Source organism: Macrobrachium nipponense, chromosome 9 (genome assembly GCF_015104395.2).
Source record: "Macrobrachium nipponense isolate FS-2020 chromosome 9, ASM1510439v2, whole genome shotgun sequence".
Taxonomy (NCBI): Eukaryota; Metazoa; Arthropoda; class Malacostraca; order Decapoda; family Palaemonidae; genus Macrobrachium; species Macrobrachium nipponense.
In genome coordinates this window covers 22,658,360-22,673,228 of record NC_061110.1, presented here as the reverse complement: position 1 = coordinate 22,673,228, position 14,869 = coordinate 22,658,360, and the positions used below count along the sequence as shown (strand labels likewise).

Below are 14,869 nucleotides of genomic sequence, written 5' to 3'. Positions count from 1 at the left end.
GAGAAGACCCTTTGTCCAGTAAGAGCGCTAAAATTTTATTTACAAAGAAAGTCTCTTTTGGGAGGTACGCAGGAAAGTCTTTGGTGTTCGGTCAAGGATCCTACAAGGCCAATATCAAAAAACCCCGCCCTTACGTTTTTCATTAAAGACATTATTAAGGAAGCGCATCTTAAAGTGGTGAAGAACAATTTAAATTAAAACTCCTCAGGGTAAAAGCACACGAAGTGAGGGCCATAGCAACCTCAATGGCTTTTCATAAAACGTGTCCTTTATTCAAAATCTATTGAATCCACGTATTGGAAGTGTAACTCAGTGTTTCGCCTCTCATTATCTAAGGGATGTGAGAGTTACTTATGAGAAGTGCTTTTCACTGGGAGCGTATGTGTCCGCGGATTTAGTGCTGGGAGGAGGAGCTGAGGTTAATCCTAATTAGTTAGGTTATGTAATTTTAACATTATGGTGTTTGGTTTTTATGGTTGACTGAAGAGCGGGTATAGGAATAACCCCTTTCGTTCTTAGATTTAACATGGTTAGGAAGGTCAGGTGGTCGGGATTAACTTTTGGTCTCCTCGTTGTGCATTATGTAAAGCCTAAAGTTCTGTCATGTAAGAGGGCTAGCCCACCCCATTGATAAGATACAGTCAGACTCTGCCATGTAAGCGGGTAAGCCCCATTGGTACGATCCATGCAGGTTCTGTCGCTTGTAAGCGGGCTAGCCCCCATTGACATGATCCAGAAGGGCTGTTCGGTCATTGGTTGTTTACCTCACTGAAGCTCTTGAGGCATGCAGACTAAATGACAGTAATCATGAAGTCTTCGGCCCAAACAGGTAAGAACCAAGGATTGATATCCTACAACAATTGTTGTTTCCCGTTATTAAATTTTTTTTATATATATATATAGCTGTCTCTCACCCTCCACCAAGGGTGTCAATCAGCTAAGTATATATCTGCCGGGTAAGTTGCATGTATAAAAATGACATTGTTAAGATACAATGAAGTTTTATACATACTTACCTGGCAGATATATACGATTAAGGGCCCACCCAGCCTCCCCTCAGGAGACAGTGTAAGAGAAAATCTGGCTCAGAAAACGGGAATGGTCGGGATTCCGCCACCCAGCGGCGGGAATGGTAGATCACCTGACCTACCTGTAGCGTGTGCCGCGAGTTTTGAATTCTGTCGGGACGACGGAGTCTATAGCTAAGTATATATCTGCCAGGTAAGTATGTATAAAACTTCATTGTATCTTAACAATATCATTTTTATAGCCAGAAGTTAAATTTTCTAATCCAACAATGCCCATGGTAGCCTTTAGTGTTATCCTGAATTATAACGAGGCGAAAGTGGGTGGAGCCTCATGAAGTCACCATTCTGACGATAATTATTGGTGAAGGTTTAAAGCCAATATACGGTACCGGCTATTTTTTTTCTGTAAATAGGTAGATAGCCAATAAATAACAATTGCTTGACATTGGATATAGCAGTTATCAAATCAAGGTTGTCTACTACGTTTTTGGTAATTACCAACTATTCCCTACATCTTGTCAATCTGATTGTGACCTATAAAGCAGACTGTAATTTCTTAGGAAACTTATTTTGGGAGTTAGACTAATAATCGAAGTGTTTTTGTATTTATTAACATATTTTGTTGGTTTGTTCATTATGACAATTATCAGTGGAGAGGTTCCAGAGTTCATAAAGGTGTACTGCTTTGCTTGTATTTAAATTTGTATGTCATTGTTGCCAGAGGTTTAGCCTTCGTTACGTATAGCCAATCATCCATCGAGAAAGAGGGAAGAAATGATGTCATAAGTTACGTAACGAGTGCGTTCGAAACCTTCTCTCTGAGTAAGTTGGCCCGTCTTCAAAAAAGGTCACTTTTACATTATGAGTACCAAATTTATTCAACCTACGTAATGCAGAATAAACTCAAAATTTATGTGTTGATATAATATGTATTCTGAATAAGCGTTATATTTATGAAATGCATAGATAAAAAGTTATTGCGAAAAAACCATGTTACAGAGGCCCTGAATCTCATAGTAAATAATGTAATGCAGATAAAGCACTTGTTGGCCTTTTATTACGTTGAAAGTTCACTCTCTTCACAACTCACTTTCAATAACTTTGGGATCTAGAAAAGGATCATTGTACAAATGTAATACTATCTAGAATTTCCCCCACAGTTTTTCAAATGATCAGAGGTAAGCATGTTACTGAGAATTAAACAATAAGTTTTCCTTGTTGTTGTTAACATAAACTAATGTTCAGTTGTACAATAATAGGAAATGATTCTTTCACTCATTCCATCTCTTGAGTTATTGGCACTGGTCTGTATAGACTGTGAAGCTGTTCAGCCTTTGTCATGGTTCACTAAGCTTTCCAGCAACTTCAGCGAACAAGCTTGAAAATGATTCCTCTTTCTTAGTATGTATATCTGTCTGCCAGTGTGTTTCTGAAAAATTGTTGTTACATATTTTGCATTTACAGTATTTGATGCTAAAATTTATGGATATATATACATGTTTATTGTAATTTAGCTTTTTTTATTATTATATTGGAAGAAAAATAGTTAATAAAGCACTGTATTTTAGTCAAGTGAGTTTATCATGACAATTTATTGGTATTTGAAGTTTTGATATACGTAGTATGTTTTCTGTGATTCAGTAAAGTTTTATATTACTCTGGGTAAGAAAAATTTTCAAATCGACCAAAGAACAATACATTATTACTTTCTTATATTCATCTGTTACAAGAAAAAAAACAGGTCTTTGATATCATTAAAATCAGCTTTTTAATAAGTATTACTGATGATCTTCTTTTCCACCATTATCCCTACATTAATGGGGTCGGTTTGTCTGCTGCACCTTCTCCACTGCTTTCTGTCAAAGGCATCATCCTCCAACAAACCTCTTCTCTCTGTATCTCTTAGAACATCACGCATGGTTTATTGTTTGGCAAAGGGATTTTTACGACCACATGCCCTTGCTGCTATCAACCACAGTAATTGGCGGTGGGTCTCGCCTTTGACTAAAAAGTCCACCTGCAAGGCAGCAGTATCCACAGTTATTGGCAGTGTGCCAGCCTTTTCTTTTACTAAAAAAGTAAGACTGCAAGGTAGCAGCTGTCCTTTTAGTCACCTTTCATGGCTAACAGGACCTCCAGTGGTAGTATTCTTACACCCCTACCACAAGGGATTTTAATAAACACAGATATCCAGATATCATTGCTTAATTTGTCTTCTGTGTTTGCAAAAACATTCTTTTCATTTTCATGTGACCAGTTTTGATCTGTGCAGTTTTCAAGTCTAAAGGATAGTACTTGTCTCTTTTCATTACAGGTTATTCAGAAGTTATGAACAACTTGAAGTAATTCCATAAAATAGTGGCTTATTGAAACACCTTGTTTAATTTTTTTTTTTTTTATCATGGGAGGACAAGGCACTTTATTTTGATATAGTATTTGGCAGCTGTAGTGAATACAGTGCAAGACTTAAAAAAACCTAAAAAGATTTAAGAAATATAAAAATTATTTGTCTTTTAATAACACTATAGCATTTGACATAAAATCAGTTAAAAAGTTTTTGCAATTCTTTGTAAATAATGACATTGTTGCTGTAGTTGTCTCTTGTTAAACTGGATGAATCTAGGATATGCCAAAACTGGAGAATCCTTTTAGAAAAATTTTGATACTGATCCAAAGGATAAAACTATGCTTTCTAATCTATGTACTGCTGAAACTATTGCATCCATACACTCATGCACAGGAGTCTACCCACCTGACCACTGTCTTCTTTCTGTAACTTTTGGATAGTGATTGACGTGGATGGAATATTTTGATTACACAATAGATTAATGACTGATTTGTGTTGCTGAACCATCATATGTAGACCAAAATTGCAATGGATTGATTTTGTGAAGAGACATATGAGGGAGTTGGGATTGAGCGAGGAGGATGCGCCCGACCCCAAATAGGGACAAGCTTGTTGAGAAAGATGATTAATGACTGATTTTTGTGTACGAAAGAATTAAGTGGATTCCCAAAAAATTTATTTTGTACATCTAATTTTGAGGTGATTATCTTGTGCTGTGTAACATCAGTAAGTTTATTTTTATGATATTGAAGGTAAGAGGATAATTCATTGATCATACTATATATTTTTGTAGCATGTGCGCTTGGATGATTGATGAATTTGGCAATGATGAACAAAGAGAAAAATGGATACCCCAGTTGGCAACCATGGAGAAGTTTGCTTCATATTGTTTGACAGAACCAGGATCAGGATCTGATGCTGCATCTCTCTCAACAAATGTCCGAAAAGATGGTGATGACCTCATTTTGAATGGTTCAAAGGTAATTTTTGTAAAAATACAGGTCTTGTTTAACATGTACGTACACAGAATTGTTACCGTAGGTTCTAGTAGTGACAATATATTATTATATTGCTTGTTCCTTAAACTGACTGTCATACTGCCATTGTGGATGTCATTATTTCCAAATATTCAGTATTAGAGGCTTTCCCTAGAGTAGACTTAAACCGAGCAAAAGTTCCTTAATGGGCTGGATTTTTTCTTGTTCCTCATTTTAGTTGTGTTGCAAGTTCTGCACAAAAGAATAGGGCTGGCATTTCCTTCCTACCAGTGAGTTAAATATGGGATAGATATAGCCAGTCAGCATGTGTTATTTGTTGTTTTGTCTTTCATATGTGGTACTTCAGAGGTTATATGTCTGGGTAATTCCACACTGGGAATTAAGGCTCATTATGATTGATAGACTAGTATGAAAAATTGCATTCATTCTAAGACTTCAATTTTTAACAGGCATTCATTAGTGGAGGAGGGGGACACCCGATGTCTATTTGGTAATGTGTAGAACAGGAGTACTGGACCAAAAGGTATCTCATGTGTGCTAGTTGAAAAGGGAATGCCTGGTAAGTGTCTTGAGATTTTTTTATAATAGTATCCACACACAATGTTAATATTGTTGTCAGACAGTAAATTTGGATGAAAAACCTTGGCTGTTTCATCTTATGAGAGGGAATTATCATTGTGCTGAATTTGGAAGAAAATAAGCATTAAAGTTTCAAAGTAGTACATTTATTTTTGCTCCTTAGGATTGAACTTTGGAAAGAAAGAAAAGAAAGTTGGTTGGAATTCCCAGCCGACTCGTATGGTTATATTTGAAGACTGCAGAGTGCCTGCATCCAAACATCATTGGGAAAGAAGGTCAAGGGTTCAACATTGCTATGAAAGGTCTTAATGGAGGCCGAATTAATATTGGTATGTATGTGTTTTTTATGCAGCTTATCTTACTAATTTTCAATTGATTAATTCTTATGATTTGTTTTATTACTTAATAAAGGATTAGTTTGTTCATGCAACTTACCTGTCAGATATATATATAGCTGATAATTTCCGACACCGACAGAATTTAAAACTTACGACACACGTAGTGGGAGTCAGGTGGTTAGTACCCATTCCCGCCGCTGGGAGGCGGGTATCAGGAACCATTCCCATTTTCTATTCATAATTTTTCTGTCGCCGGTGTTGTGAACATCTGTTTGACAGCACCTCGTCTGGATTGGAAAACTTTTTTGCTACTTTGAGTATCCCTTTTTGGTTCTTTTTTGGATTAATTGATTGGATCGGTGGCTAGGCACACGTTATTAGTGGAGATGATTTGATTTGGTTTGGACTTTTCTGGATAATATGTCAGGGTCTAGTACAGCTAGCGCTAGGTTCGCTCTAGAAACTGATTGTAGAGTAGGCTACTGAAAAGCTTCAGTAGACCCACATACGGTATGTAAGAGTTGCAGGGAGCATGAAGTGTGTATGAAAGCCGTTGCAAGGAGTGCGAAAGACTAACAGATTCTGAGTGGAAGGCGTATGATACCTATCTTAGGAAACTTGAAAAGGATAGGTTAAGGAGGTCTTCCTCCAGGAGTGTTTCAGGCGTGCAAGAAATTAATGTTTCTCCTGTTAACCCTCTTCTGTTAATGCTCCTAACCTGTAGTTTTGCCTCCGGGCCCTGAAGCAGTGTCTGTGAGAGTAATACTTTATCCTTAATATTGGAGTTCGATTCCGTAATCTAGAATCGAAAGTGTTGGCTCTTGAGAGCAAAGTGACGTGCAAAAGTGCAGTGATACCCCTTGTGTAAGTGGAGGGTGCGTCAGATCGGCCTTGTTTCGCCTCTAGGCCTGGACCTCTGCTTGACTCCAGGACCTGGGGAGGGAGCATGTCGAAAGCCGAAGGAGGGTTACAAGGAACCCCCACCGATCTGACGTGCCTTCGGCAGTTACTGATGAAAATCCCCAGACTGCCAGGGAGCGTGTGCCGCTGTGCACGTCTCCTCAAGGAGTGTTTTTCGTCATCGGAGGCTTCATCCCCACGTTAAAGGGTGGAGTTCTCAAGGTGCTTCACGTCCGCTGAAAAGGACGGCACGTAATGTTGACGCTTCACGTCCTAGTTGTCCGCTTTTGCGATCTCGCCTCTGACCGTGCGTTCGCTGCTTTTCCGCCGCAGAAAAGGCGTAGAGAGTCTTCGGACTTGGATTCAGTTAGCTCGTGCGAGCGATACAGTCGCTCCAGAGCTCGGGAAGAGGCCGTACCTGGGAGGAGGAGGGAGGCGTCCCCTCGCCGCTCTCCTGCCTCACAGGATCAGTCCCTCCCCGAGCAGGAAGATTCGCCAAACAAGAGGATGATTCAGTCCACTGCAGCAAGCAACTTCAGGACGCTTCTTGCTGCTAGAGAGTCTCTTCCGCGTCGTAGGAAGGATGAGAAGCTCCTGTGAAGAAGTCAAGACCCGCTCTTTCTCCTCGCTCGCCTCTCTCTTCGTTCGAGTCTCCCTCTAGAGTTCGTTCTGCTCCCCAGCAGCTCTCTAGAGGAGGTGAGAAGTTCGCTTCTCGCTCTCAGGATGAAATATCTCCCGCTCGCAAGTCTTCGTCATGTTCGCAAGCGAGTGGTGGACGCTGAGCGCGCTTCTGTGCAAGTGGAGCGCGCTTCAGGTTGCCGCCAAACGCGCACCTGTTGTTGATAAACGTGCACCAGTGGGGGGGGGGGGGGCGGCAGCCGCTCGCTGACTGACGCTCGGCGCGCACCATTGGAAGCAAGCGTGCACTAGTGGGACGCTCGGTGCGCGCCAGTGGACGCCAAGCGTGTGTTAGTAGATGTCGAGCGCGCACCTGTCGGCGCCAAAACGTGTGGATTCGGACGCCAAGCGCGCGCTGGTAAGACACCAGTTCCTCACCAATGCAGTTCAGGTGGATGAAGGAACCCTTCCTGTTCGTCAGTTTTCTTCAGAGTTTCCTCCTACTTCTCCAGTTTCTGAGGAAGGAGTTAGCGATGATTTTAGTAGAAGCAGAGGAACGAACAGCAACCAGCTACTGTCTCATCGGACTATAAGTTTTGATGCAGTCTTCTACAGTCGGCAGTTCGGAGAAACAAACTTTTGCAACCGGAAGCCCCTCGTACTCCTCCTTCTCTATTTTCTTCTTTTAAGGCAACGAAGGCATCGGGGTTCATTAAAATGAAGAAGTCGCTTTCCACGAAGCAAGCGTTCCGGAAAGTCCATGAGTGGATGGAGAAGAGGAAAGCGTTAGGAAAGTCCTCTTTAGCTTTACCGCCTTCAAGACTCTGCGGTTAAAGGAGGCATGTGTATGAGACAGGAGAGACATAGGCGTTAAACTACCAGCCTCTGCTCAAGGTGACTTTCGGGAGCATCGTAGACGCCTCCAGAAGAGCCCTTCTGTCTTCATCAAAAGTCACTTGGACCCATAACGAGTTCGACTTTCACTAAAAGGCCTCTTCAGGACTCTAGAGGTCTTCAACTTTCTCGACTGGTGTCTTGGAGTTTTAGATGCCAGGTCAAGGAGTTCTGATACTATTAGTCTGGGGGAGCTGTCCAGCGTACTTTTCTTGTATTGGACAAGGCCGTCAGGGATGGGTTCTGAGGAGTTGGCTACGCACTTTAGCTCGGGATTCTCAAGAAGAGAGCGCTCTTTTGTAACTTCACGGCCAAATCCGTCTCTCCAACGCAAAAGGCGGACTTGCTTTTCGCTCCTTTCTCAGACCATCTCTTCCCCCAGGCTATGGTTAAGGACATAGCTTCAAGCCTTCAGGAAAAGGCAACGCAAGATCTTCTGGCTCAGTCTTCTAGAAGGCCAGCAGCTGCTTCATCTTCTGGAGCTTCGTTTGCCAAGAAATCGAAGCCCTTTCGTGCTGGACCTTCCTCGAAAGCAAGAGCCCTCCCGAGGCAAGAGGCTTTCCTTTCCAGAGGAAAAAACCCCTGCCCTCCGTTCAAGAGTAGGAAGAAGTGATTCGGAAGTCCTTCAGACGCCTCCGGTAGGAGCCAGGCTTCTTCGATTCGCGAAAGCCTGGGAAGAGAGAGATGCCGACCCTTGGTCGCTGGATGTCGTGAGGAAAGGGTACAGGATCCCGTTTCTTTGAAGTCACCCCCGCTATCCTCAACACCAAATCGGATTTGTCTCCCTATTATCGAGGAGAGAACAGAAAGTGCTTTTTCGATCTGCTGGAACAAATGATCGAGAAGCAAGCGGTGGAACAGGTCTTCGACCTGGAATCGCCAGGGTTTTACAACCGCCTGTTCCTGGTGCCGAAACATTGGGGGGGTGGCGACCCGTCCTCGATGTCAGCAGCCTAAATCTCTTCGTGATAAAGAAGAAATTCAAGATGGAGACGACTCAATCGGTGCTGTCAGCTTTGAGACCGGGGATTGGATGGTCTCACTAGACCTCCAAGACGCGTATTTTCACGTCCCCATCCATCCCCAATCAAGGAAATACCTGCGATTTGTCCTGAAGGGGAAGGTATTCCACTTCAGGGCACTTTGCTTCGGTCTGACCACAGCGCCGATGGTTTTCACCATTCTAATGAAGAACGTGGCAAGGCTGCTTCATTTTGGAGAATATACGGATCCTCTCTCTACCTAGACGACTGGCTTATTCGAGCTTCATCGCGGGAACGGTGTCTGGAGGACCTGCACACGACCATGACGTTAGCAAAGTCCCTGGGGCTTCTGGTAAACCTCGAAAAGTCGCATTTGACTCCGTCTCAATCTTTAGTCTATCTGGGGATTCAGATGGACTCAGTGGCTTTTCGGGCGGGTTTTCCGTCCCAGGGGCGACAACTTCAATGCTTGGAGAAATGGCGACCTTTCTGGGGAAGGAAACATGCTCGGGTTGTGGAGGGATGATGAGTTTGCTGGGGACATTTCCTCACTGGAGAAGTTTGTTTCTCTGGGAAGGCTGCACCTCAGACCTCTTCAATTCTTCCTAGCCAACAGTTGGAAGAACAAGCAAGATCTGGAGGCGATCTTGTGTTTAACGAGAGAGGTGAAGGATCACCTAAGTTGGTGGTCAGATCCTCGGAAGCTCGCGGAAGGGCTCTCCCTCAAACTTCGGAACCCCGACCTAGTGTTTTGTTTTCCGAAGCGTCGTCCACGGGTTGGGGGAGCCAACACTAGGGGAGGGAAAGAAGTGTCGGGCACCTGGAGAGGGAGCAGGTGTCCTGGCACATCAATCTGAAAGAGCTGTCAGCCATTTATCTGGCTCTCAGGTTTTTCCAGGAAGAAGTATCCGGCAAAGTCGTTCAGATCAATTCGGACAACACCACAGCGCTGGCATACCTAAGAAATCAAGGGGGAACTCACTCGTTCCGCCTTCTCTGTTTGCCATCGCAAAGGAACTCCTTTTATGGGCGAAAGCGCAAGAAGTCACGATCCTGACAAGGTTCGTGTCAGGAGTACAGAATGTTGGAGCGGACCTTCTCAGTCGTCGAGGACAGCTGTTGCCGACAGAGTGGACCCTTCACCAAGAGGTTTGCCAGTCGCTGTGGAACCTTTGGGGTGGGGCTGTCCACAGGTGGATGTCTTCGCAACGTCCAGGAGAGAAGACTTCAACTCTATTGCTCTCCAGTTCTGGACCCGGGAGCAGTCGCAGTAGACGCCGCCTACTTTGGGAATTGGTTGGTCGGGTACTAGACATATACGCTTTTTGTTCCCCACCCCGCTCAAGAATCCTCTTGGGAAGTGATGAGGAAGTTTGCGGCATCGGAAGGAGCGAGGATGACACTCATCGCCCCCTTCTGGCCGGCAGCCGACTGGTTCACAGAGGTGATGTCCTTCCTGGTAGACTTTCCGAGACTCTACCCTTAAGGAAAGATCTACTCAGACAGCCCCACTTCGAGAGGTACCACAAAAACCTCCCCGCTCTGAGTCTGACTGCGTTCAGACTATCAAGAAGTTGGCCAGAGCGAGGGGTTTTTCAAGACCTGTGGCGAAGGCGATTGCCACCGCAAGGAGGCCCTCCTCGATCGCTATGTACCAATCGAAGTGGGCTGTCTTCAGATCCTGGTGCAGGAGGAAGGGCATTTCCTCCACCACAACCTCTGTGAGCCAGATAGCTGACTTCCTTCTTCATCTGAGAGAGGAAGTGAAGTTGGCTGTTCCAACTATTAAAGGCTACAGGAGCGTGCTTTCTGTAGTCTTTAGACACAGAGGACTCGATTTGTCTAATAATAAAGACATTCATGATCTAATTAGATCGTTCGAGACTAGGAAGGTAGTCCAGCCTAAAGTACCCTCGTGGAACTTGGATGTGGTACTCAAATATTTGATGTCGAGTCACTTCGAACCGCTTCATTCAGTTTCTATCAGGAATCTGACGAAGAAAACGATCTTCCTAACCGCTCTGGCGACGGCGAAGAGGGTTAGCGAAATTCAGGCCATTAGCAAGCAGATTGGCTTTTCAGAAAGTAGTGCGGTGTGTTCTTTAAGTCCCATGTTCTTAGCAAAGAACGAGAATCCTTCCAACCCGTGGCCGAGGACCTTTGAAATCAAAGGGTTGTCAGATATAGTTGGAAACGAACGTGAGAGATTCCTGTGTCCTGTCAGGGCTCTAAAGTTCTATCTGCAGAGAACTAAAGCTTGCAGAGGTTCATCGGACAATTTATGGTGTTCAGTGAGGAAACCTGATCTTCCTATGTCGAAAAACGCACTGGCGTTCTTCATCAGGAATACGATTCAAGAAGCGCATAATAAGTGTAGTGATAGTGATTTAAAGCTTCTGAAAGTAAAAGCTCACGAGGTGAGAGCTATTGCTACTTCGGTAGCCTTTCACAAAAATATGGCGCTCAAAGATATTTTGAATGCCACATTTTGGAGAAGCAATTCGGTGTTCGCTTCACACTACCTGCGGGAGGTGAAAGTGACATACGAAAATTGCTTCTCCCTCGGACCATACATTGCTGCAGACACTGTTTTGGGGGCAGGAGGTAACACTCATCCTATCCTTTAGGATTAGGGGGGTTTTTAATTTGTGTTTATGGTTGTGACCGCCTGGGGCGGGTCTCCCTTCCATTAGCTTAGTTAAGTGGGATACCTTTGGTAAACTAAGCCAGGTGGTGGTATTTTTGTCTCGTTGCCCTCAGTAGTATGGTCCCTATGGTTCTAGTCACGTCGTGGTCTCCGCCCCTGTTGACAGATCATCTGGAGTGCACCAGCTTCATAGGTCTCTACCTTGCTGGCAACTCTAGTAGCACAAGCAGACTTACGTGGCAGTAATCACGAAGCCAGCTATGCTAACAGGTAAGGAACCAAGATATCAATTATCTGCACATATGTGTTTCCTAAATCCTCTATTCTGTCTCTCCCACCACCAAAGGTGGGATTCAGCTATATATATATCTGACAGGTAAGTTGCATGAACAAAATGATATTGTAATGATACAATTAAGTTTGTTCATACTTACCTGGCAGATATATATATTTGTTCATGCCACTTACCTGACAGATATATATATATCTGCCAGGTAAGTATGAACAAACTTAATTGTATAATAACAATAACATTAATTACCCGCCCACCTCCCCTCAGGAGACAGTGGAAATAAAAATTATGAATAGAAAATGGGAATGGTTCCTGATACCCGCCTCCCAGCGGCGGGAATGGGTACTAACCACCTGACTCCCACTACGTGTGTCGTAAGTTTTAAATTCTGTCGGTGTCGGAAATTATCAGCTATATATATATCTGCCAGGTAAGTATGAACAAACTTAATTGTATCATTACAATATCATTTTATCGAGACCTCTGAGCTTAACAATGGCTTTTCCCGGGCTGGTTTTGTCTTATTACAAACCCATCACTTTACATTAGCCTTGTCCCACCTCATTCTTCAGACCTACTTGAGAACTAAATAGCTTCCACATTTTCATCTGTACTTACAGGCTCCAAAGTATCCCTAATTGCTGTAAAATAATTGCAAATATGTTTACCATTTCAAGAACACTTTTTTTTAGTTTTTTCCCAGATTTTAAGTTTTCATACTCCTTTCATTGTTAGACCTCGGGTTTGTAAGCTTTGAAAAATCCAGATTGAATAAAAATTTGCCATTTTTCATTAATTCATCCTTCACTGCTTTAAAAATCCCTTTGAAAATGGTTACCTAATTATTTTTTGCAGTAACTAAATTATGTGTGAAAAGTAATTAGCATGCAAATGGCTGATATGGTAAGCATCTGTTAAAGTAAGATGAATTCTTACCTTTTGAACAGCTGTCCTGTTAATTGTATATCATATAATTTATGTCACACCTATTTTGGGTATAATTTTTGTGGAAAGCAGGTACACATGCAAGACTTTTGAGGTATGTAAACAATATTTTGATGAAAATTGGTAATTGTATTCCTATGTTTGTGGTAGAGGCAAGTTGTTTACTGGAGTCTTCTAGAGCTCCCTCCACTTTTGGTTTTAGGGGCAGCATTTACGACCTTGTAAGAAATCCAAAGTGGGAAGATGTAAAAGTTTTTTTTCAACTTTACAGACTAAAGCTTGTATATCTTTTGGAGTAATATAGTTCCTCCATAGTTCTCACTCTATTCTATTCTGACTTTTTGTCAAGGTAGATCACCCTGGGAAAGATTGGGGATGGGAAAAACCATTATCTTCTTATTAGTTTATAATTTAATTAGCTTTTTCATAGGGAACTTTAATTGATTTTAACAGTTCATTTCCTCTTTTGCAGCTTCCTGTTCGCTTGGTGCTGCTCATGCAAGTATAATGGCAGCAGCAGCACACGTTAAAGTTCGCAAGCAGTTTGGAAAACCACTTGCAGCATTTCAGGTGAGCACTTTTGTAAGATCAGGTGCTGGCTTGTCTTACTGTTCATGAAAAATACTTGTAAAGAAACAATTAGGTATATTTTGTATAAAACAGATTCTGGTGAGCAAGCAGCAGTGTCTTCATTAGTCAAATCATAATTGTTACAAAGAAAAAAGGGATTGGAAAAATTTTGTGTAGCCAAAGTGGAAGGTCCTTTTTTTCATGGTTTTTATACCACAGGTATGTATTATTTAGTATGGTTTATAATTTATTAAGCTTTGAGCAATTTTTTTGTTTCATTGTTAAAGTGAGGTGATGTTTAAATCCTATAGTACCATCATTTTTAATAAAATTAAAACATCGAACATTCTGGGAAATTGATTAGGTTTTATCAAATTTGTGTGACTGCAGTGGTGGAAGTTCAATTCAGGTCAGTGATGACTAACGTAAGTTAACTATTAAAGGCTTGTAACAGGTAATTGGAAGAAGTAGAAACAACCAATTCTATGTACAAAATGCAAAATTTCCAAAGGATTCTTCAGTGTAGATTTATAATGTTTCCAATCATACTTTGGTAGGAAGTGTTAATTTCCAAGTACTATCTTATTTTTTTATGTATGCAACTTACCAAGTAGTTACATAGCTATGGTTTCTAAAACCGTCGGCAGCTAAAGAAATTTTTGAAATTCGCGTGGAACCGCTAGTTTGTTTTGGTCAGGTGATACCCCCCCGCCCACTATTGGGGGAGTGAGGAACCAACACCGTACGAAAATCAGTTGTTTCTGCCGGCTGGTGCTGTCAACACAGTTTCAGTAGTCAGCGAAATTTTGGGAATTCTTTGCCGTCGCTCATTGTTGGAGTTATTTGGTGAAGTACTCTGAATATTGGAAGTTTTGTTTTCGGTGATAGCTATTTAGGAATTTAAATAGTTTTAAATATTTTTGCACCGAAATTCACTAGTTTTGAATTGGTCTACATAATGTCAGACACTAGTTCATCTGGGATTAGGTATTGTAGTAAAGGCTGCAATACTAGGATCACTAAAGCGGGTAATGATCCACATTCAGTTTGCACAAGTTGTAGGGGACAGACTTGTACACCTGATCAAACTTGTGGGGAGTGTATTAATTGGAATCAAAGCACTTGGAAGATCTTGACTAGTTACACAAACAAGTTGGAGAGAGATAAAAAGAGAAAAGCGGCTTCTAGAGGTAAAGCAAAAAGCTTAATTAGTCAGGAATTGTCTAATGATAATTTGTCTCTTTCTGAACTTTCCCCTCCACCTGTCATTCCCAGTCCTAATCTTGGCTCTCTCACACCCGTACCCGATACTTTGGCCAATTTAGAGGCAAGAGTCGATCAGAAAATTTCGATCATGCTCCAAGCAATGGAGAAATTAGGAGCATCCGTGAAAACTCTAATGGACAAGGTAAGTGGTGAAGTGAGTGCAAGTGTAAGTGTGGTGGAGGAGGTTGCTATTCGGCCCACTGATTTTCCTAGGCAAAGGTCCTTGTCAAACTCCCCAGAACCTGGGAGGAGGCACACTGGTAGCCCAAGGGAGGTTAGTGGGGTCTCCCCACGAGCAGTCGCATCAGGCGATTCTGTTGACAAATCCCAGATCGCAACAGAGACGCCATTGGAAAGGCGTCTCTAAAGGAGTACCTCTGTCGCTTAGTGCTTCCAGCTCCGGGGAGTCCTCTCCAGGCGCCAGTGGCGTTTCCATGACGAGTCCCGTCCATTGAAAAGGTGAG

At 42.5% G+C, this 14,869-nt stretch overlaps 1 protein-coding gene and 1 pseudogene across 1 annotated transcript in view; one reads left to right on the top strand and one right to left on the bottom strand.

Annotated features, from left to right (window-relative positions):
- Positions 1–14,869, bottom strand: part of LOC135218345 (ADP-ribosylation factor-like protein 2) — a 173,034-nt gene that overhangs the window by 83,722 nt on the left and 74,443 nt on the right. The window lies entirely within an intron of this gene.
- Positions 1–14,869, top strand: part of LOC135218581 (isobutyryl-CoA dehydrogenase, mitochondrial-like) — a 98,749-nt pseudogene that overhangs the window by 47,728 nt on the left and 36,152 nt on the right.